The following is a 24,370-nucleotide window of genomic DNA, read 5'->3' as shown; positions in this document are numbered from 1 at the left end:
TGACCTCCACCCTTGGCTATTGTAAATAATGCTGCAATCAACATGGGTGTACAAATATCTCTTCAAGATCCTGTTTTTAATTATTTTGAACACATACCCACAATTGGGATTGCTGGATCATATGGTAATCCTATTTATAATTTTTTGAGGAATCTACATACTGTTTTCCATAGCAACTGTACCATAAATTTATGTTATTTTAAGCCACTAAACTTGTGATAATCCATTATGGCGGTGATAGGAAATATTGAACCTTTATTGATTTTCCTTTTTTTAAAACCTTTTGATGTATAACATACACACAGAAAAGCGACCTACCGTAAGCTTACAGCTTTATCAATTTTCACAGTCGGAGCACACCTGTATAACCAGCACCCAGATCAAGAAATAGAATTCTTCTACCTTCCACCCCCACCCAGAACCTCCCTCATGCCCGAAAGGAGTCTGGAAACTGTCATTTCTGATTGCATTTTACAGAAGGGAGAATTGAGGCCCAGGAAGGCTGCAGGCAATACCATCACATATCTATTTTTAAACTATGCACATTTCGGGGCACCTGGGTGGCTCCATTGGTGGAGCATCTGACTTAGGCTCAGGTCATGATCTCGACTTGCAGGTTCAAGCCTTGTGTCTGGCTGTGTACTGACAGCTCAGAGCTTGGAGCCTGCTTTGGATTCTGTGTCTTCCTCTCTCTCTGTCCCTCCCCTGTTCTCTGTCTCTCAAAAAAATAAAATAAAACATTAAAACAATTTTTAATGAAGTATGCAGATTTCGTAGGTGGCTTGGCTGGCTCAGTTGGTGGATCATGCGACTTCTGATCTCGGAGTTGTGAGAGCAAGCCCCATGATGGGTATAGAGATTACTTAAAAATAAGATCTTTATTTATTTATTTATTTATTTATTTATTTTGAGAGAGGGAGTGCGCGTGTAAGGGGGAGTGACAGAGACGGAGGCAGAGAGAGGCTCCAGTGCTGTCAATGCACAGCCCAACGCAGGGTTTGATCCCAAGAACCAGGAGATCATGACCTGAGCCGAAATCAAGAGTTAGATGCTTAACGACTAAGCCACCTAGGCATCCCCGAAATAAAATATTGAAAAAAATAATAAAATAAATTAAGATAGAAATATACACTTCAAATACTTGAGTACTTGAGTACTCTTCAAACATACTTAATAGATGAGATTGTTGGAGGAAAATCATTCCCCTTCCAGGGAAATTCATGAACATTCCCATTTTTAAAGGAATTTTAAAAGGATCCCCAAGAGGGGTTTTAATGCGCCATAAACAGAAATCATCCCATAAATTTGTGGGATTGTTTGTAAAAAACCATTTTTACAAATACAAACCCACCCATGATCTCAATGAATGAGAACACAGGTTTTAGTTTTCAGCTATGGCCTAGCCTCTTGCGCCACCTGCCGGTATATTGTGGGAACGTCGTCGCTGCGCAGGCAGTGGTTCTTTTTTTAAGATAAATACGTACTGAACACGCAAGCATCTTGCAGAGAAGGCAGACAGTCATACACGTATAACCAATGTAAAATTACAAGTGTAGTAAATTCAACGATGACAAGCGATTCTCTAACCTGGTTGTTCATCTTGTAAAAATCTTGTTAGACTAACCTTCAGGGAAAAAAACAAACAAACAACCCTCTCCCGGAGATTTGTGTCCATTGGCCTGGAATAGACCAGGCTGTATTTTCTACCAGCATCCAGTAATACTTCTATAACTGTGGACACAGTAGATTGGTTTTGGAAGGGGTAGGCGTAAAGGGAACTTTGAAAGTAGAATTTGATTATAAATACACTGTGAATAAAAATCTGAGTAAAGCAAAGATGTTAGGTGGAAATCATCAGGGTAGAAGGGCAGTTATAATTGGAGAAAGTGTTTTGAGGGAGACAGAACTCAACAGAGAGTACAGGCTACAGGCAGAGAATGGAGTTTTAGGTGGGGAAGAGGAGGGAAAGAAAAAACAAGGGTGAGAAATTAGATCTTCAAAAAGAGTCTCTCACTATCAGAAACCCACAGCAGGCTATTCAGCCCCTACTACTGTAAATCACTGCGTCATATATAAGGGCTCCAACAGATGGAAACATTAGCCACGCACCCCAGGAACATAGGGCCATGACAGGAAGTGAACTCCAGGATTACAGATTTTGGAAATGGTACAATATACCAAAGTCTGGCAACTTCCCCAAGACCACTGTAAACCCCACCAGGGCAGGGACCCCACATGCCATTTTCACCACTGTCTGCACACGTAGGTACTGCTAGAAAAAGCCCACGAGCAGCTGGGGAGCACACGCGAAAGTGCACAGGTACTGCTGTCCTCGTTGTAGGAACAGGCACGTGAGCAAACTTTCTGACGCACTGATTGGTCCAAGGTGTGGTCATGTGACTGCAGATGATCCAATCAGAATTCTTCTTTAGTCTTGGAAGCCAAAGCTGTCACATATTTATTGAGTGCCTCCTTAGCGCTTACCCTTGAAGGCTTCCTTCCAGCTTCAGCAATCCGGTGAGACTATAAAAACAAGTCCATTTTGAATTTCCCCACTTGAGAACAATTACGTTAAGCACTTCTTATATGCCAAGCAATATGCTGTATATATCATCTCTCAACAATTTTACAAGATAGGTAATTTCTTCTCCTCACTTTTCAAATGCAAAAAAAAACTAAGATTTTTTTTTTTTAATTTTTTAATGTTTGTTTATTACAGAGAGAGAGAGAGAGGGAGACACAGAATCCAAAGCAGGCTCCAGGCTCTGAGCTGTCAGGGGAGAGGCTGATGCAGGGCTCAAACCCACCAACCACAAGATCATGACCTGAGCCGAAGCTGGATGCTTAACTGACTGAGCCACCTACATGCCCTGAAAAAAACCTAAGATTTACCAGAAATAAAGCAATATGCCCAAACTCAAAGAGCCAGGAGGCACCCAAGTTTGGAATCAGCTTAAGTTTCTTTGACTCCAGAGATCAAACTCTTAATTAATGGCTAAACTGATCTCATCTCCATGATTATGCTCTAAACTGGATTATGCCCAGTTCATCATGATTTCTTCGAAAATACCATTTCGAATGGCTACCTCAGTTTCACCTTATGGATGTAGCAGTCAATTCCCAATTGTTAACTATTTCAGATATTCTCAATAGATGCTGTTATAAATGGCATTTTGTTCTAAATCTAAATCAGCAAACTATAGCTTAGTGAGCCAAATCCAATCTGCCATCTATTTTTGTAAATAAGGTTTTACTGGAACACAGCCACATGCATTCATTTACATATTGCCTATGGCTACTCTCTGCAGAATTGAGTGGTTGTGGCCGAGACTGTATGTCCTACAAACTTTTAAATATGTGCGATCCGGCTTTTTACAGAAAAGGTTTGCCAACGCATATTCTGAATATTTGTGTCACTGATTAAATTTTTAGGATAAACATAGAGGATAAGAGTCAAGCTAAATTGTTTTCCAGAAGATGGGTTCTGAACAACATTGCCATTAGCAGTGTATTCCAAAGGGTCTATTTCCCATGTCTTATACCTTTGCCAGCACTGGCGGTTATGCAAATAGACGTCAAGGTATTTCACTGTTCTAGGTACCAGAGAGACAGCAGTGACCAGAATACACAAGTTTTTGCCCTCAAGGAGCTTGCAATCTACTCAAGGGGTGGGGAGACATGATAAACCACCTGAAGAGTAAACCTATTATTTGTCAGATGGTAATAAGGTACTGTGATGAAAAGGACAGTGGCAGAAGGAAGGGTGATTCTGAGCAGAGTGGAGTGGAGTGGCTCCAAGGCTGCTTGCCACTTGTCCCTGATTAGATGATGTTGGGGCAGAGACCTGAAAGGAGGAGCATCCCAGGTGGAGGAAAAGGCAAATACAACGAACATGGTGTTTTCAGAATTCAGAAGGGAAGTAGCTATTTTTAACTCCACGGTACCATTGTGCTATGGGCATAACTTCATAGAGCCTGTAAGTCAGAAGTCTTTTCTATTTGACTCTGAAGTCTTTCATATTTGTGCAATGGCAGCAGCAGCTGATTTGCTTAGAGATTAGGTTGTGCTAAAGCTAACACCAAAATTAGTTTTCATTTCCTAAGTAAATAGCAGCTGGCAGTACATTTGGGGGTGGAGAGCAGCCCAAATGAGCTGGGTAGAAGAGAAGAATCATCAGGGGTTTGGTATTTTCTGGAGAAGGAGAGGCATGTGTCAGTGGCTGAGGGGAAATACTCCCTGGGTGAGGTGTTGATTCTGAGCAGGGTGGAGTGGAGGGGCTTGTAAAGTATAACAAGCGAGAAGCATCGCTGTCATCTAAAATGCTTCCCTTGTTCTCGTCCCCTTTACTCATTCAATCACCAAATCCTGTTATTTCTTCCTCAAAGACAGCACTTGATTTTGGAGCCTCATCTCTCGCTCTCGTCACCTCTGGACAGAGAGGGGTAGTTGTCCCTGAAAACTAATTTCACCTTCCTTCCTGAATGCATGGCCGTCCAAAATAAAGACTACATTTCCCAGCCTCCTTTGCAGCCAGGGTGGTCATGTGACTGCACTCTGACCTATCAAATGTGATCAAAAATAACGTGCGTGGTTTCCAGGTTGTGCCCTGAAAGGAGAGGAGTATGCCTTCCACTGTCACCTTTCCCTTTTCTCTCTGGCTGGAATGTACACATGCTGGCAGGAGCTAGAGCAGCTGTTTGGATAAGGTTGGAGCTGTGTTTGAGACCTCAATGCAAAACAGGGAGACAGGAGGAGACTAGGTCCCCAGATCTCTCATCCCAGAATTCCAGCCCTAGACTCCCAACGTAGACTGGCATATGAGAGAGAAACAAACATCTTACTCTAACACGGTCCTCAGTGGCCACTTCAGCTTTATCATTTCAATAGCAACGTGCCCAGACGGATGGGCACAGATACGCAAAGATACAAGGATATTTGCTGCTGCACTGTCATAATTAAAAAGAAGCAGTAGGGGCGCCTGGCTGGCTCAGTTGGCAGAACATGCACCTCTCGCTCTCCAGGTCGTGAGTTCAAGCTCCAATGTTGAACAGAGAGCTTACATAAAAAATTTAAAAACAAAAAAAGACGAGTTTGAGGAGGAAGCAAAGCGCCAAACGGTACATGTAATGTGAGCCCATTTGGGAGGTGGAGGGGGAATGGCGACATGCTTGCATATGCACAGGAAAATTCTGGAATTTTATGAAATACACGAGTGATCCCCACTGAGATGTGTGAGCTGGTGAGAGGTGGAAACTGTTCATATTATGATATTCAAAACTACTTGAAATTATAACCGTAATCATAATTATTTTATAATTATGTCACGTTAGTTGACCTAGGCAGCCCTTCCTGCACCCCAAGTGGCACCTACTGAAATGGACTTTCCAGTTTAAGTGTGAATTAATTTACGGATCCACCCGTAAATTAATTTGTGCAGCTCAAAAATGAAGCCTGTTCTTGGGACGGAGGGCAAGTGCCGAACCTTCCACACATGGCCACGAGAGGGCGCGCCAAAGTAGCCAAACCCACCAAGGAACCGGGAGGGCCCGCGGGAACCATCCCGAACAAAAAGCCATCTTGTTTTCAAAAGGCTGATAGGGGCCCCCACAGGGTGTTCACACTCGGTCTCTTCATAAGTAAATGACATAATTGCAATTTAATTTCTTCCGAATTGCATCAACAATTAAAGAGAAATTACTTCCTTCGCCCTTTCTATTTTTTTTGCAATAGACTCCTGGTAATTTTAGCAATTTAATGAAGTCCATTGTGGGGAAGCAATTGGATTTCAATGGCTTTCTCCCTGGAGCTCAACCCCTGGGTAGAAACTGCCTTCTCCATCTATTTTTGATTTACTGTGAATCTCCCAACATCTTAATGCATCATTTTGCCTCTCTTGTCCAATAATAAATAACCTCCTTCCTCAGAACTAGGCATATAAATGTCTCTCTGTGGCCATCATGATTCATTTTTTCAAGTTCAAAAGGTAGAAAATAGAAAGCTTTTCTCTGGTTGGGCCCCTCCCTTCCTCCCTCCCTCTACCATAATTGCTTCTTTGGTCATTTATTCTTTTGATCTCAGATCGACAAGCCTTTTAGCAATGCCCGTTATGTACCAGGGAGGATAGAAATTTATAACACCTGGCCCACCTTTCATTCCTAATTCTAGGCCCTGGAAAAAAAAGAGTGGGCCAAAAAACCCCTACCCTGTTTCACAATCACCAAAAGATAGAAACATCCAAATGTTCATTCACGAATGAATAAATGAAAGGTGGTTTATCCATAGAATGGAATATTATTCAGCCATACAAAGAAATGAAGTGCTGACACATACAACATAGTAAGTCTCAAAAACATGTCAAGAGACCAGACACATATTGGATGACTTCATTTATATGAAATGTCCAGAAGAGGCAAACCCACTGAGACAGAAAATAGATTAGTGGTTGCCAGGTCCGGGTTAGAGGGGATCATGGGGATTGACTGCTTAATGTCTTAGAACTAGAGAGAGAGAGATGATGCTTGCAAAATGATGTGAATGTCCTTTATGCTACTGAATTGTATGCTTTACAATGGTTCACTTGTGTGAATTTCACATCAATTGAAAAAAAGCCCTGCCTTTAAAAGAGTTTGCATCCTATTGGGAATACATTGAAAATAAACCAATAGGCAAGTCACATGAGCTTGAAGTCAGGTGGGAGAGACAGACAAGTCAAGAAATCATTCTATTCTAGTGTAAGCAGTGTCCTGGCAGACACATGCTAGGGGAAGGAAGAAATTCCAGATAACAATACTGTATCGCAGAAGCTTCCAGCAGCCTCAGCTGGCACCCTGTGGTTGAGTCCCAGACTTAGCTTATGCCTAGGTGGCCTTGGGCAAGTCTTGTATCTTTATTCATTCATTCTCATGAGATACATTGAATCTACAGGGTTGCTGGATGCTTCTGAGTCACTCTGTTCTTTCTGCAAGTGTCTATCTGCCCATTTTCTTTTCTTTTTTTTTTTTTTAAAGTTTGTTTATTTATTTTGAGAGAGACAGAGACAGCGCAAGTGGGGAAGGGGCAGAGAGAGAGAGGGAAAGAGAGAATCCCAAGCAGGGATTTGCTTTGCACTGTCAGCGCGGAGCCCAATGCAGGGCTCGAACTCATGAAACCATGAAATCATGACCTGAGCTGAAACCAAGAGTTAGATGCTTAACCAACTGTGCAACCCAGGTGCCCCACCTCTGCCCATTTTCAAAGTTTTACACGTTGTTTTAACCAGTCATAATTTGACAACTGTGTTGAGTGATGTTACTTTGGGACCCAGAAGTGCAGTGGGGTTTCCAAGAAATAATAGTGAGTCCTTTTTATCTGCAGGATGTAGAAAGAGAAAACAGAAGTGGATTTATCTTGAAAGCCTCATCTTCCTGATTTCTGTTGCTTTATGAGACTTGGGGGCATTGGTTTGAGTGACCTGACTATGAATCTCAAGCCACAGTGGATGCTCAGAAGCTAATGAAGAGGGGCGCCTGGGTGGCTCAGTCGGTTGAGTGTCCGACTTCAGCTCAGGTCACGATCTCACGGTCCGTGAGTTCGAGCCCCGCGTCGGGCTCTGGGCTGATGGCCCAGAGCCTGGAGCCTGCTTCCGATTCTGTCTCCCTCTCTCTCTGCTCCTCCCCCGTTCATGCTCTGTCTCTCTCTGTCTCAAAAATAAATAAACGTTAAAAAAATAAAATAAAAAGAAAGAAGCTAATGAAGAATCTTGGTCACAACGCACTAAAATGCATTCTCCCAGTCTTTAGTGACTCTGATGATGTTCATGCCTGCCCCCTTGCAATGTTGACTTCTGGTTTATTCCAGGGGGTGGGGATGACATAGCAAACAGTGGCTGCTTCTGCAGAAATTTTGTGGCCCTTGGGGGCCTCGGGGTAGTTTATATATAAGTATATATAAACATATGTTATATATACATTTAATTAGGGCCTACCCTAATGACTTCATTTTACCTAATGACCTCTTTCAAGGTCCAGTCTCCAAACACTGTCACATTCTAAGGCATTAGGGGTTAGGACTTCAACATATGAATTTTGAGGGGTTACAATTCAGCCCTTAGCACTCTCTGTCATACCTAAGCATCTGGTATTCCTGAGTCCTCAAAATCCAACTCAAAAATATTTCAGACTCTCCCTCCTCACCTCTTTGTGGTCCAGCCACCTTAGTCAGACAGTCTAGTCTCTGAATACAGCTGTCCCCAGATAGTGACCATCTCTTCCTCTTGGCCACGTCCCGAGTAATGATCAGAATGAAAGGAATACTGAAGTGACTTACTTTGAAAATTCAGAATCCCGGGGCGCCTGGGTGGCGCAGTCGGTTAAGCCTCCGACTTCAGCCAGGTCACGATCTCGCGGTCCGTGAGTTCGAGCCCCGCGTCGGGCTCTGAGCTGATGGCTCAGAGCCTGGAGCCTGTTTCCGATTCTGTGTCTCCCTCTCTCTCTGCCCCTCCCCCGTTCATGCTCTGTCTCTCTCTGTCCCAAAAATAAATAAAAAACATTGAAAAAAAAAATAAAAAAAAAAAAAAAAAAAAAGAAAATTCAGAATCCCATCCTGACCATTTCTGGGCTTTTAGCAACTTTGGCTACCCCTTCCTGGAATGTATGAGTCTGGTTTCTCCAGAGAAACAGAAACAATGGGAAACAGAATAGTTTGTATTTATATAAAATATAAAATCATCGTATGTATATATATGTGTGTGTGTGTGTATATATATATATATATATATATTTTTTTTTATTTCTTAGTCTCCATAATTATATATAGAGACAGAGAACCCCCATGGCCTCCCTTTAGGCTGTTGTTGTAGGGGGACTCAGTGAGCAGGGGACTCAGTTCATTATCCTTGTGATCTAGGGCCATGTTAATCCAAAAAGAGAGTCCAGGTGGCTAAAGCACAATTATATATATGTGTGTGTGTGTGTATATATATATATATATATATATATATATGTATACATGTATATGTATATGTATATGTATACGTATATATATGTATATGTATGTGTGTGTGTGTGTGTGTATATATATATATATATATATATATATATATATAATTATGGAAGCTAAGAAATCCAAGATCTGCTATAGGCAAGCTGGAGATCCAGAAGAGTTGATGGTATAAGTTCCATTCCGAGTCTCAGCCCAAAGAGAGAAGACTGTGTTCCAGCTTGAAGTCAGTCAGGCAGAGAGAAAGAATTCTTAATTAATCATTTATTCTATTAGGATATTCAGTGGATTGGATGAGGCCCTCCCATACTGGGGAGGGTGATCAGCTTTACTCAGTCTACTGCTTCAGATGTTCAGATAATGTGGAAACACCCAATATATACACAGAATAATGTGTGACCAAATGTCCGGGCACCTCATAGCCCAGTCAAGTTTTCACATAAAATTAAGCATCATGGGGTAGAAACCTGGCCAAAGAGGGTCAAGGAGGATCCAACTTAATTCTGCTTTAGCCACCTGGACTCTCTTTTCGGATTAACATGGCCCTAGATCACAAGGATAATGAACTGAGTCCCCTGCTCACTGAGGCCCCTACAATAACAGCCTAAAGGGGGGCCATGGGAGTTCTCTGTAAGTTTTATAAAAATGCCCTTGTCCCTTTGCCAGCCTTTCAGACAAGAGGGCTTTGTGCGAGCAGGAGATGATTGGAAAAGGTGAGGTCACCAGAATGGACACATGGATTTTGTGGCAGTTGAGGGAGGGCAAAAATCTAGGCTGCTGGGGAGGAGGCACCTTGGACTCCTGGAGGTATGGAAAAAGAAAGGACGTTAACAATCCATTGTCTTTCAGAGCTACTTCTAGAGCTTTCCTTAGGAAAATGCCCTCCTTCCCAAACTGCTGCAAACGCCTTAAAATCTGTCTACTGGGTCTGCCATCCCCGGTGAGAAGATTCTGATAATGATTTTATCACTGTTCTCCTTAACCTTACTGAGAAGTCTGTTGCAAACAGCCAGGCTTGGTACCAGCTCCTGTACCTCCCCCACAAAACACCTGTCAGCCTCTTGTCTACCTCCATTCCCACAGCCATAGCTCAGTCACTGGGGGAATAGGGCAGAGAAATGTCCCAGCTGCTGGCATGAACAGAACAGGTTGGACTGAGTGCCCTCAGGCTGTGCCTCGACTATTCAAACTGTACTGGTGCCTTTAGGTCTACCAACTGGCCAGGAGAAGATGTTGGAGACCCTGTCATCCTATGCCCTCTGACTGGTGTAGGTTCCATGTGGGATAGTTGTGGAAGACCCCAGTAGTAGTAAGCAGCGCTCTTTCCGGGAGTGCCATGTGCACTTCTTATGTGGAAGCCAGGCGTTAATTTGTCTCTCTCCTGAAAACTCCAGGACTTACAGCATAAGGATGGTCATAAGAGGTGTTCAAGTATTGAGGAAATGCCACAAGTAGATCCTACAGCCTCCATAGATCTTCAGAGATCTGTCCAAAATGAGGCTGCCCTAAAATTCCCAGAGCAATGGCTGGCTCATTATTTTTCACACCCTGTGGGCAGTGATCCCTGCAGTGGAAATCATCCAATTACAACAGGTGCTCTGAAACTTGTCCCTGCCTTTAGCTGGTGATCAAATGATACCACCTCATCCTTGGAAGACTTTCAGGTCCGTCTCAACTCACTGGCCAGAGTTGTTAGGGGTGATGTAAGCTCCCCAGGCTTCCTTTTTATAGGCCACAGGGGAATCTGTGCAATTGCTAATACATCCTGCTGTCTGGACCAATGCCTTCAGCCAAGAGGAAAGGTCAGTACAAAAATTTAAGGAGAAAGCCACCTGGCTATCTAAGGTGGATCCAGATGGGATTTGTTCATTTATGGGATTTGTTCAGCTGGCTGGGTCCAAGACCAATGGTGGGAGAATTGCCAAGGCCAAAACTATTGCTTAGAGTCCTGTTGGCAGTAACCTTAAACAGTAACAGCATTTACATGCTGTTGGGGCAAGGTAAATGGATTTGGTTCCAGCTTCTGTGGGTCAGATTAATCAAAATGGCCAATGGAATGGCATACTCATGGGAGAATTTACCAAAAGCCAAGATAGTATGGAAATGATGGGTGGACATCATTAGCAAACAATTCTCCATGGGTCTCTAGAGGTTCTGCCTATTTTTTGAACAGAGCTTTTCCAGATTGTTTTTTTAAGAATGTATAGCATGGGGCACCTGGGTGGCTCAGTCGATTAAGTGTCCAACTCTTAATTTTGGCTCAGGTCATGATCTTGTAGTTTGTGAGGTTGAGGCCCAGGTCAGGCTCCACACTGAGTGAGGAGCCTGCACAGGATTCTCTCTCTCCCTCCGCCCCTCTCCCCGACTTGTGTGCTGTCTTCCTATCTCTCTCTCAAATTAAAAAAAAAAAAAAAAAAAGCATGTGCATCAAACAGCCTTGGAAGATAGAGGTAGTATCTCCTTCCAGAACAAAGGACAATTTTGTTTACTGTCCAATGTAGACGAGTAATGTCTCCCTCTGGGAAAAACCCAGGCAGGTTAATTGCCCATTATGAAAGGTTTGGGGCCTATGCTTAAGCTTCCTTTTCTGTAATGCATCTCATTGTATACGCAGGCATCCCTTGTCCCTTTTGCACTGCCCTTTGGGATTGCGTCTTGGGGTACGGGCACAAATGCTAGCTGCTGCTATTGCGGTGAGTAATAGACTTTTGTCTCTGATCTAGCAGTCTTGTGCCATCTGCTAGCATCCATGAAGACATGGCAGGCCATCGTGTTAACTCACAGGTAGAATGAGGTCTCAGACCCTTCACAGTTCTTGACAAGTCCATCTAGCACGTTTTTATTGAGAACCTATTTTCTAAGCACTTTTGTAAATGCTGTGTCTACAAAAATGAACAAAGCAAAGTATCTTCATGAAGCTTCTACTCCAATGGGACAGAATGTGGGAAGGTAAATGGGGGCGTCCTTTATGCAGGGCAGTTTAGCAGGATACATATAAAACCTTAAAAATGTGCCTGCCTCTTGGGGCTGCTGGGTGGTTCACAGTTAAGCTTCTGAGTCTTGATTTGGGCTGAGGTCATGACCTCACAGTTCATGAGATCAAGCCCCGCATCGGGCTCTGCACAGGCAGCGGGGAGCCTGCCTGGGATTCTTTCTCTCCCTTTCTCTCTGCCCCTCCCTCACTCTCTCTCGCTCTCTCGAAATAAACATACATTTAAAAATAATGTGCTTACCACTTGAAAAATTATAAGAATTCATCCCAAGGAAAATATCAGACAAGTAATCAGAGATATGTGCCCCAGGATATTTACCACAGCACCATTTATGGAAGTGTTTTCTTTTTTTTTTTAATTTTTTTTTTCAACGTTTTTTATTTATTTTTGGGACAGAGAGAGACAGAGCATGAACGGGGTAGGGGCAGAGAGAGAGGGAGACACAGAATCGGAAACAGGCTCCAGGCTCCGAGCCATCAGCCCAGAGCCTGACGCGGGGCTCGAATCCACGGACCGCGAGATTGTGACCTGGCTGAAGTCGGAGGCTTAACCGACTGTGCCACCCAGGCGCCCCGTATGGAAGTGTTTTCTAAACTTCTCTTGTTCAAGCACTAAGTTTGTGGTCTTGTTCGATCCATGTGCCACCATACCATTTTGTTAGTCTTTTTAACTGACTCAAGATATTTAGTTAAATAAATTTTATCTTGAAATTAAACATTACATGACTATCAAAAAGGCTAGTTACATTGTTTCTGACTATATACAATACACATGCAAATATACATACTATGTATGCAAATAAATATATAAATTTTTTTTTAATTAAGTAGGCTCCACAACCCAACTTGGGGCTTGAGCTCATAACTCTGACATCAAGAGTCACATGCTCTACCAACTGAGCCAGACGTGTACCCCTAAATATATAACTATTTAAATATTTAATAAGTCATCAATATACTACTCAAAATCATATTGTATATCTCATTATGGATCCCATTATGAGAAGTTACGACTCTTTAACATTAAAAAAAATGGAAACAATGCCTACAGTTAAACAAATTTCAGTATATTTGTATAAAATAAAAGAATGTTGGGGTGCCTAGGTGGCTCAGTCAGTTAAGCATCAGACTTTGGCTCAGGTCATGATCTCACGCTTTTTGGGTTCAATCCCCACATTGGGGTTTCTTCTGTCAGCACAGAGCCTGCTTCAGATCCTCTGTCCCCCTCCTCTCTTCCCCTTCCCCACTCATGTTTTCTCTCTCAAAAATAAATAAACATTAAAAATATATATTGGGGCACCTGGATGGCTCAGTTGGCTAACCGTCCAACTTTGGCTCAGGTCAGAACCTCACTGTTTGTGAGTTCGAGCCCCGCATCGGGCTCTGTGCTGACAGCTCAGAGCCTGGAGCCTGCTTTGGATTCTGTGTCTCTCTCTTTTTCTCTACCACTCCCCTGCTCACACTCTGTCTCTCAAAAATGAATAAATGTTGGGGCGCCTGGGTGGCTCAGTCGGTTGGGCGTCCGACTTCAGCTCGGGTCATGATCTCGCGGTCCCTGAGTTCGAGCCCCGTGTCGGGCTCTGTGCTGACCGCTCAGAGCCTGGAGCCTGTTTCAGATTCTGTGTCTCCCTCTTTCTCTGATACTCCCCCATTCATGCTCTGTCTCTCTCTCTCTCAAAAATAAATAAACGTTAAAAAAAATTTTTAAAAAATGAATAAATGTTAAAATATATATATACATATATTAAAAAATAAAATAAAGGAATGTTAGCAGACATTCCAAGTGATGATATAATGTATATTTCTTGCCATGGATAAGATATAAATGGAAAATAAGGCAGATTCAAAATAATGTTATCCCACTCGAATATAGGGCTATATATTATACATATTACATATATTTATTTATATACATGTATAGGAAATATTCTAAAAGGATTAATTGTCTTTGATGAGAACCGTGCATAAAATTTTTTTTTTATTCCACTAAAAAGAAGTTTAGTTTTTTGTTGTTACTTTTAAGACCAGAGAGAAGTAATTTATTACATTAAATGCTCTGGGAGAGAATATGATGGCTGTATTCATCTAAACATCAATTTTCCTATGATATTGGTTTTCCATAGATTGCCAAGTAATTGAATAGAGCTGGAAGAAATGCTTTTTTTTTTTTTTTTAAGTTTTTCATTTATTTTTGAGAGTGTGAGTGGGGGAGGGACGGAGGGACAGAGAGAGAAGGGAAACATAGGGTTCGAACTCACCAGCTGAGATCATGACCTGAGCTGATGTTCAACATTCAACCAACCGAGCCACCCAGGTGCCCCCAAGAAATGCTCTGGAGAGATAACAAACTCAAACTCTGACATTAACAAGCCATGATGGATCAATGTACTCTCCAACCTCAAGTGTATAATAAATGGCTGAAAAAACTGCCAGGAGGAAGGGTCTGTGTCTTCATAAGTGACATCAGAAACCGCTTATAAAGTCACACAACATTCATGCTTGAAAAAAAAACTGATAAAGTTACCTTACTCTCACCTGGACATTGGAAAGATGGAGACCCTGAGACTCACTCAGATCGGCTGAAATGTCCAAAGTCACACATTTGCGTTAGTGGTGGAGAGAAAGACCAGAATGCAGGTGTTTGGGGCCCCGTGAGTGATTTGTTATGAAATCATCATGATGGACATTGTCTTATGTTCAAATCTCCATCCTCTTATACTCTTGTACCCTGGCTGAGGCAACTTGGGTGAGTTAATTTAACTTTTCTGAGCCAAGATTTCCTCATCCTTTAAAATGGGAATAATGCTTACTTCAGAGGATCTTTGTGAGATTTGAACAGTGTGGTTGCCTACCCTATGTCAGTTACCCCTTCTTCCTAAAAAGACCCTGATTTTGTTTGGAGCAGCAGTGGGCCTTTGAAGGGTATGTTCATTTCCATGATGCCCAAATGACATAGTTCCTGTCAATGACTGATAATCTGAAGAAAGCTTCTGGGAAAGCTTTTGCCTCATGGAATCAGGCCCAGTCCCTTCTTACTTCGTGTTTGTTCCTGCTGGCAATACAGAGAGAGGGCTGGAAATGGAGCAGCCATGTCACAATCCTGGAAACTTCTGCGTGAAGGCAGAATCCAGCATGCCGAAGAAGGCAGAGAGGAAAGAGGAAAGGCCTGGAGTGGCATTATGATTGAACATTTCACCAGCCACGGGCTGCCTGCTTTCAGACTCCCTGTTGGAGGAACACATAAAGCGTATTTGGCCAAGTCACAGAGGTATACTGGAAGATTGGCCCCAAGTATTTCCTGCTCCGTAGTAAAACTATCCATCCACACTAGCCTCATGGAGGGTGTCCTTCCTCTTGTGTTGACTTTGGTCTTCATCACGTGATTCACATTGTCTAATGGGATATTGGCTGATAAAATGCTAAGCAAGGCCTTAAAATAAATATGCTTGTGCAGCTGGGCTTGCCGTCTTGTGCCCCTAACCATCTCCATGAAAGGAACACAACTCAAGAAACCTGCTGATTTCAGGAGAGATGTGGGAAGTAAGACTTAAACCCATGGCTTGGTGCTAAATCCAACCTACCCCAGTCACTTTCAGCCAATTCACTGATGTGAATGAGCAAGAAAAAACATAGCGGCTATCATATGCCAATGAGAGTCGATTGGGGGATTGGTCGTAATCTAGCAATATAGTTAAGGAATGCGTCCGTTATGGTCGCATATTGTTACTGGTACTTGAGAGAATGCTTAACAAATATAAACAAGTAACACAGGAAGAGTGCCTGGTACCTATTAGATACTCAATTAATATCAATCACTTTCTTTTTACACTTCCACACAGTGTCATTTCTGGAAAAGGAAGACATTTCTTTGAGTGTTAGTTGGCCTTTGGTTCTGGTCTGTGCCTCTTTCAATGGGTTTTCATCTGGGATTCAATCATTTCCACTGGGTCGATCACATTATTCCAGGCTTCAAGAAAGAAATTAAAATCAGCCCTCAGCAGCATGGGCTATGGACTTAAAATTTAAAGAACTGAGGTTTCTGGCATGGGATTAATAATTATAACCCATAGATTTATGGAAATTATCAAAATACTGACTTTTTGCTCAGTCATACAAAACAGTACCTCAAATCTGTCTGTGAACTTCCCCCTTTATTTTATTTGTACCTTTTATGTGTGTGCTGAGGCTATAATACAAGGCAACTGCTGTATAGTGGGCTCTTGCTGCTTGTATATGCCCAGGCCACACCACAGACATTGTTTGCATAGCAGGAGACATTGACCTCATGACACTGCCCAATTACAGTGACTGTGTGTATTATACTGACTGACCGAAGGAGCTAAAATTCCCTGGACTTCAGGATTCTGTTCTTGGGCAGCTACCCTTTCAGGAGCTCAGGGGGTAAGGCTGTTGTGTTAGCGTAAGCTGACTTGCTAAATCAAGAGGGGGCTACAGCCTAGATTTGCCACTTAGTACGGACCAAGACCAGTGGTGTTGGCATGACCCAAGAACAGGTTAGAAATGCAGAGTCTCAGGCCTAACCCCAGACCTAATGACTCAGAATCTAAATGTTAAAAAGATCTCTAGGTGAGTCTTTTTTTCCTCCTCGGTTTTGAAAATTGAGATCTAATTTGCATACTGTAAGTTTTCCTTTTTGAAATGTAAAATTCTGTGGTTTTTAGTATATTCAGAAAGATGTGCATCCATGACTAACTATCTAGTTCCAGAATATTTTCATTAGCCCAAAACAAACATCATTCTCATTAACAGTCATACCCCTTTGCTCCCTCCCCCAATTCCTGGCAACCACTAACCTACTTCCTGTCTCGATAGATTTGCCTATTCTGGACATGTCACATACATGGACTCAAATATTCTATGGGGCACTGGGTGTCAGTTGGTTGAGCATCTGACTCTTGATTTCAGTTTAGGTCATGATCCCAAGGTCGTGGATCAAGCCCCATATCAGGCTCTGGGCTGACAGTGTGGAGCCTGCTTGGGATTCTCTCTTTCCCTCTCTCTCCACTCCCCACCCCACATCTTGGTGCAGCCACTCTGGAAAACAGTATGGAGATTCCTCAAAACTCTAAAAAGAGAACTACCCTACAACCCAGCAATTGTACTACTAGGCATTTATCCACGGGATACAGGTGTGCTGTTTCGAAGGGACACGTGCACCCCCATGTTTATAGTAGCACTATCAACAATAGCCAAAGTATGGAAAGAGCCCAAGTGTCCATCGATGGATGAATGGATAAAGAAGATGTGGCATACACACACTCACACACACACACACACACACACACACAATGGAGTATTACTCAGCAACCAAAAAGAATGAAATCTTGCCATTTGCAACTACGTGGATGGAGCTAGAGGGTATTATGCTAAGTGAAAACAGTCAGAGAAAGATAAATATCATATGACTTCACTCATATGAGGAATTTAAGATATAAAACAGATGAACATAAGGGAAGGGAAGCAAAAATAGTATAAAAACAGGGAAAGGGACAAAACAGAAGAGACTCATAAATATGGAAAACAAACAGGGTTGCTGGAGGGGTTGTGGGAGGGGGGGATGGGCTAAATGGATAAGGGGCACTAAGGAATCTACTCCTGAAATCATTGTTGCACTATATGCTAACTAATTTGGATGTAAATTTTTAAAAATGAAAAATAAAAAAAACATCCTATGGCTTTTTGTGTCTTGTTTCTATCACTTAGCCTAATCTTTTCAAAGTTCATCCATATAGTAGCATGTATTAATACTTCATTCTTTTTTATGGATGAGTGTTATTTCATTGTATGGAAGTACCACATTTTGTTTATCCATTCATCACTTGAGAAACATATGGGTTGTTTTCATATTTTGCCTATTAACTGCAATGAACATGTAAGTACAAGTTTTTATGTGGACATATGTTTCCATTTCTCTTGGGTATATACCTAGGCGTTTGCTAAGTCAAATGGTAACTTTATGTTTACTCTCTGTGAAACTGCCAGACTGTTCCTAAACTGGCTACACCATTTTGCACTCCCACCAGCAGTATTTGAGGGTTTCAATTTCTCCACATCCTCATCAACACCTGTTATTGTACTTTTTTGTTGTTGTTAACTGTGGGAAAATACATATCACTATAGAAGTTACCATTTTAATCATCAAAAAGAATTTTTTTTTTGAACGTTTATTTATTTTTGAGACAGAGAGAGACAGAGCATGAACAGGGGAGGGGCAGAGAGAGAGGGAGTCACAGAATCTGAAACAGGCTCCAGGCTCTGAGCTGTCAGCACAGAGCCCGATGCGGGGCTCGAACTCACGGACCGTGAGATCATGACCTGAGCCGAAGTCGGACGCTTAACCGACCAAGCCACCCAGGCGCCCCCAAAAAGAATTTTTTAATGTTTATTTATTTTTGGGAGAGAGAGAGAGAGAACTCGAGCAGGGGAGGGGCACAGAGAGAGGGAGACAGAGAATCCAAAGCAGGCTTCAGGCTCTGAGCTGTCAGCACAGAGCCCCTCGCAGGGCTTGAATTCATGACCCTTGAGATCATGACCTGAGCTGAAGTCAGACACTTAACTGACTGAGCCACCCAGGTGCCCCTATTTGTTTCATTTAGCACACTGAATTCCAATTTCACCCATGTTGCAGAATGTGTCAGAATTTCCTTCCTTATTAAGGCTGAATAGCCTGCATACACCACATTGTGTTCATGCATTCGTCTGTGGATGGACGCCTGGGCTGCATCCCTGGTTTAGCTATTGTGAATAATACTGCTTAGAACATGGGTGTAAAACTACCTTTTAGAGACCCTGCTCTCAATTCTTTGAAAGCACTGAAATTCAGAATTTCAGAAGTAGAATTTCTGGATCGTATGATAAATTTGTGTTTAATTTTTTTTTTTTTTTTGAGAAACCTCCATACTGTGTTCCATAGTGACAAAACCAATTTACGTTCCCGCCATCAATATGTGGTGTAATAATGTCCCTACATCCTTGCCAACACTTGTTATTTTCCGTTTCCTTTGAGAATAGCCATTCTAATGTGTGGAAGGTGATATCTCATTGTGGTTTTAATTTGCATTTCCCTAACGATAAGTGATATTGAGCATCTTTTTGTGTGCTTAATGGCCATTTGAACATCTTTGAAGAAATGTCTATCCAAGTCCTATGTTCTTTTTTTTTTTTAAGTTTATTTATTTTTGAGAGAGACAGAGGCAGTGTGAGTGGGGAAAGCACAGAGAGAGAGAGAGAGAGACAGAGAATCCCAAGCAGGTTCCATGCTAACAGCGTGGGGCTGGAACTCACAAACTGTGAGATCATGACCTGACCCAAAACTAGGAGTTGGATGCTTAACCAACTGAGCAACCCAGGCATTCCCAGTTTGTTCAGTTTTTAATTAGGTTGTTTGTTTTGTTGCTGTTGAGTTTCAGGAGTTCTCTGTATATTCTGGATATTAATCCCTTGTCAGATATACGGTTTGCAGGGGCGCCTAGATGGCTCAGTCGGTTCAGCGTCTGACTCTTGATTTCGGCTCGGGTCATGATCTCACGGTTTGTGACATGTAGCCCCGCATCGGATCTGCACTGACAGTGCAGAGCCTGCTTGGGATTCTTCCTCTCCCTCTCTCTCTGCCCTTCCCTGGCGCTTTCTCTGTCTCTCTCAAAATAAATAAACTTAAAAAAAAAAAAAAAAGATCTACGGTTTGCACATATTGTGAATTGCCTTCTCGTTCTGTTGACAGTGCCTTTTGATGCACAAATATTTTTAATTTTTATGAAAACAATCCATTTATGTTTTCTTTTGTTGCCTGCACCTTTGGTGTCCTAGCAAAAAAAACATAGCCAGATTCAATGTGGTGAAGGTTTTGCCCTATCTTTTCTTCTAAGAGTTTTATTGTGTTAGCTCTTACATTTAAATCTTTCATTCTTTTGTGCTAATTTTGCACATAGTGGTAAATAAGGATCCAGCTCCATTCTTTTACATGTGAATATTCCGTGTTCAGAGCCAGTGTAAAGTGCTCTGTTCTTATCCTTACCCCTTCAGTGGTCTTCCATGTACTACCACTTTTTTTATACTTTATTCATCATAGTTTTGTTTTTTTTTTTTAAGTAAGCTCTAGGCCCAATGTGGGGCTTAAACTCATGACCCCAAGATCAAGAGTCACATGCTCTACCCAGTGGACTAGCCAGGCACCCTTCTTCTTCATACTCTTAAAAACCAAAAGTCAACCAAGCAAGTTGAAAGAGCAAACTGGCTTCATTCAATGAATCATGAATCAGGACACCCCTCAAACAAAGAGAAAGAAGCTCCAATGAGCTGTACAAATGGAAGTCCTTCCTAGGCAGAAAAGGGAAATTTTCCAACCAAGAGTAGATGGTTTCAGGAAGGTCACCTTCTTTAGAGGGAAGGAGGCTTCTATCCTGCAGGTTACCTCACTAACACTGACCCAGGTCATTCCATGTTGACTGGTTCAAGGTTACATTCCTGGGAGAGGCTGAAGCTGCAGTTAAGTTAGATATTAAGTCTTGCTTTGCTGACATGGGATTTAGCACAAGTGGCTCCATTTTGGGTCTGATGTCTCTTTTTTTTCTTTAACAATACTGATGGGATTTTAGAGTGATGGGGGTCTGGAGCCAATGGTCAAGAAAGAATTCTTGAAGACATCTTTGGTGCAAAAAGTGATTTTATTAAAGCACGGGGTCAGGACCCGTGGGCAGAAAGAGCTTCACTGGGGTCGTGAAGAGTGACTGGTTATATATTATGGAGTCGGGGGAGATAAAGTCAAGAGGAAGTTTCTTAAAGGGATTTTCATATACTAAACAAGATTCACAGATTACTGGAGGCCTAGCTCTTGTCGAGCCAAGGCTACCCTTCCCTACAGCAAAGCAGCAACATTAAGACAGTAGGGAGTTCCTGGATCTACCTTTCCCTCTTGTCTTTTCCCCTCACATCACTGTGGAGCGGAGGGTAATGTTGGGGCTATAGGTTTTTGGAGCTTAGTTTATTGATAATATTGTCTTTTTCTTGTAATTTACCAAGATATTTGTAAACTGGTGGAGACTCATTTCTTGTGAGTTCTAGCAGTTCAACCATTTAGTTTCTGTCCTTTCCTTTGTTCTTGGACAGCCAGGAGTGCCTGAGCGATGTCAACACACATCCTACCTGGGAGGTGGAGGGGGCTTTGTTGTTACCTTGTGCTTGGCCTTCAGCTTGAGTTATGTTCCCTCATCAATACCACTAATTACATTGAATTGTAATTGCCTATTTACTTATCTGTCCCCCCCACTAAACTACAAGCTCAATGAAAGCAGGAACCATGCATTTCTTGCCCCCCCCTCCCCCCCACTGTATCTCCAGCACTTGACCCAGTCTCTGGAATAGAGTAGATAATCAGAAAATATGTATTAGTGTGATAGAATAAGAAATGTATTTGGGGGGTGCCTGGATGGCTCAATCGGTTAATCATCCAATTTCAGGCTCAGGTCATGATCTTGCAGTTCATGGGTTCAAGCCCTGTGTCAGGCTCTGTGCTGGCAGCTCAGAGCCTGGAGCCTGCTTCAGATTCTGTGTCTCCTTCTCTCTCTGGCCCTCCCCTGCTCACACTCTGTCTCTCGAAAGAAAGAGAAAAAAGAAAGGAGGAAAGGAAAGGAGGAAAGGAGAGGAAAGGAAAGAAAGGAAAGGAAGAAAGGAAAGGAGAAATGTATCTGATCTTTGTTCCAGGTTCCTTGCACAGAGCTCCAAATACTCTGGAATCTCCAGAGTGATAGGAGCATCCTTTGTTATTCATAACAAGCCCCTTTCATCAAATGTGAGTTTCTACTAATGAGGTGACAATGGATGGGGCCCTTTAATAACCTCAGGATGGCGCTGGTCATTCCAAAGACCAAGCATGTGATTAGAGGGTGGGAACCTCCCCTCCAGGGAGGGGAGAGGAGGGGGAGCTGGAGATCCAGCTGTATAAAAACTCTGGAACACAGAGTTCCAGAATTGGGTGAATTGCCAAGTTGGTGAACACATCAAGCTGCAGGGAGGGCGGTGCACCCAAGGAGGGCACGGACGCTGGCTCCATGCACCCTTCCTTCCATACGTTGCCTGTGCATCTCTTCACTGGTGTGTTCCTGATTTTTATCCTTTGTAATAAATTAATAAAAATAAGTGAAGTATATTCCTGAATTCTGTGAAACATTCTAGCAAATTATTAAACTTCAGGAGGAAGTTGTGAGAACCCCCAAATTTGTAGCCAGCTGGTCACAAGTTGTGGGTGACTCAGAGTTTGTGCCTCACATCTAAGTTGGGGGCAGTCCTCATGAGGGGGCATAAGGCAAGCTAAGAGCAAAGCACGAGCTAACAACACCCTGCCCCGCCCCCCTCTGCCAAATGGGATATGTGTGATATTCCTTAGGCCTGGCTACCCCAGGACTAAGGAAAGAAAAATAAAACCAACAGTTAACTGATAAAGGGTCTCCATCGGTTTACAAATAGCTCAGTAAATTAAAGAAAAAGGCAATCTTATCAACAGCCTGGTCTCCAGGAACTCCCTACTTACTGTCTTAATGATAAAGCTTTGCTAGAGGGGAAAATAACCTTAGCTTGACAAGAGCTAGGCCTCCAGTATCCTGGGAGTCTTTAGCATCTGAAAATCTCTTTAAGAAACTTCCTCTTGACTTTGCCTCCCCCCACTCCACCGTATATAACCAGTCCCTCTTCACAACCCCAGTGCAGCTCTTTCTGCCCTCGGGTCCTGTCCCTGTGTGCTAATTAAATCACCTTTTTGCACCAAAGACACCTCAAGAATTCTTTCTTGGCCATCAGCTCCTTGACCCCTATCACTCCAACCCCCCACCCCCATCAGTCCTGGGGCACCTGGCTGGCTCAGTCAGTAGAGCGTGCACCTCTTTTTTAAAAATTTATTTTATTTTATTTTTTTTATTTTTGAGAGAAAGTGTGTGAGTGGGGGAGGTGCAGAGAGACAGAGGGACAGAGAATCTGAAGTGGGTGGGCTCTTTGCTGTCACCAGGGAGCCTGACTTGGGGGCTTGAACTCAGGAACTGCGAGATCATGACCTGAACTGAAATCAAGAGTCAGACCAACTGAGCCATCCAGGCACCCTTAGAGCATGCAACTCTTGATCTTAGGGTTGTGGTTTCAAGCCCCACATTGGGTGTAAAGATTATTTAAAAATAAAATTTTAGGAGCATCTAGGTATCTCAGTCTGTTTAGCATCTGAGTTTGCCTCAGGGTGTGATCTCCCAGTTTGTGAGTTTGAGCCCCGCATCGGGCTCTCTACTGTCAGCACAGAGCCTGCTTCAGATCCTCTGTCCCCCTCTCTGCCTGCCCCTCCCCCGCTCACTCTCTCAAAAATAAACATTAAAAAAAATAATAAATCTTAAAAAACAAGTGGGGACAGTCTTGTGGGATACAGCCCTTTAATTTGTGGGATCAGACACTAACTCCAGGTAGCATTAGAATTGAATTGTTGGACAGCCAGTTGGTATTGGAGAATCAGAGACCTGGTGTTGGGAAAAAAAACTCCATGCAGCCAGCTATGTAGGGGGTAACCAGTAAATACTAAGTATTTTTATAATCATTATTGCCAGCCCCTTACTCCAACCAACCTTTGCAAACTGGCACAGAGATATGTGAGTATTTTCCATGTGTGTTTCCTTGTGCACAGATTTTAAGCCAATTTAGACATCCATGTTTCTGATTGATGAGCTAGAGATAATGATTGAACCTGAGGCCAGATCTTAAGATGGCTCTTTGAACTTTTCTGAAATTGTCTACTTTAACACCTTCGGAAGGAAAATGCACCAGGTTGAGAACATCAAGGCAAAGAACTTCCTACCCATTTAGTGATCAAAATGTAAAGGATAAAAACTCATCTTAAGATTAAAGCAGTCTTCTGAATATGGGAGAAGGAAACAGGAGATGGTTGGGGGGGGTGGCATTTGCAGCTGATTTAATTGAATATCTCCTTTTCATCCTTGGCTGCTAAGATTAATGTTGATTTTGAAGGCAGGATACAGTGGCTGGGAGAAAATTCAGCATGAAGTTTGCTGGAAACAACTATAGAAACTGTAGAGAGATCAACTTAGATATCTTGGGACAGGACTAGAGGAGCAGAGATTTCACTCAATTCAAGGCCAGACTAAGTCCTTCAGCCCCTTTAATCCCTTGAAAATATTGCTGCTATAATGTCGTGTATCTTCCTGATGGGATGCACTCTGAGGCACAGGTCACCTATGAAGTGCTCTTGCCCCAAAACAGCCTGAATCGAGTCAAGGCTCTAGAAGTAACTTTCCAGTTTGCCAGAAAGACAGGGGAGAGAGTCAACACCAGGAAGGGGCCAGACACATTTGGAAGGTGGGACATCTTTTTTTTTTTTTTTTTTTTTTTTTTTTT

This window comes from Panthera uncia, chromosome E3, assembly GCF_023721935.1.
Source record: "Panthera uncia isolate 11264 chromosome E3, Puncia_PCG_1.0, whole genome shotgun sequence".
Lineage (NCBI taxonomy): Eukaryota > Metazoa > Chordata > Mammalia > Carnivora > Felidae > Panthera > Panthera uncia.
This window is presented reverse-complemented; position numbering follows the sequence as displayed.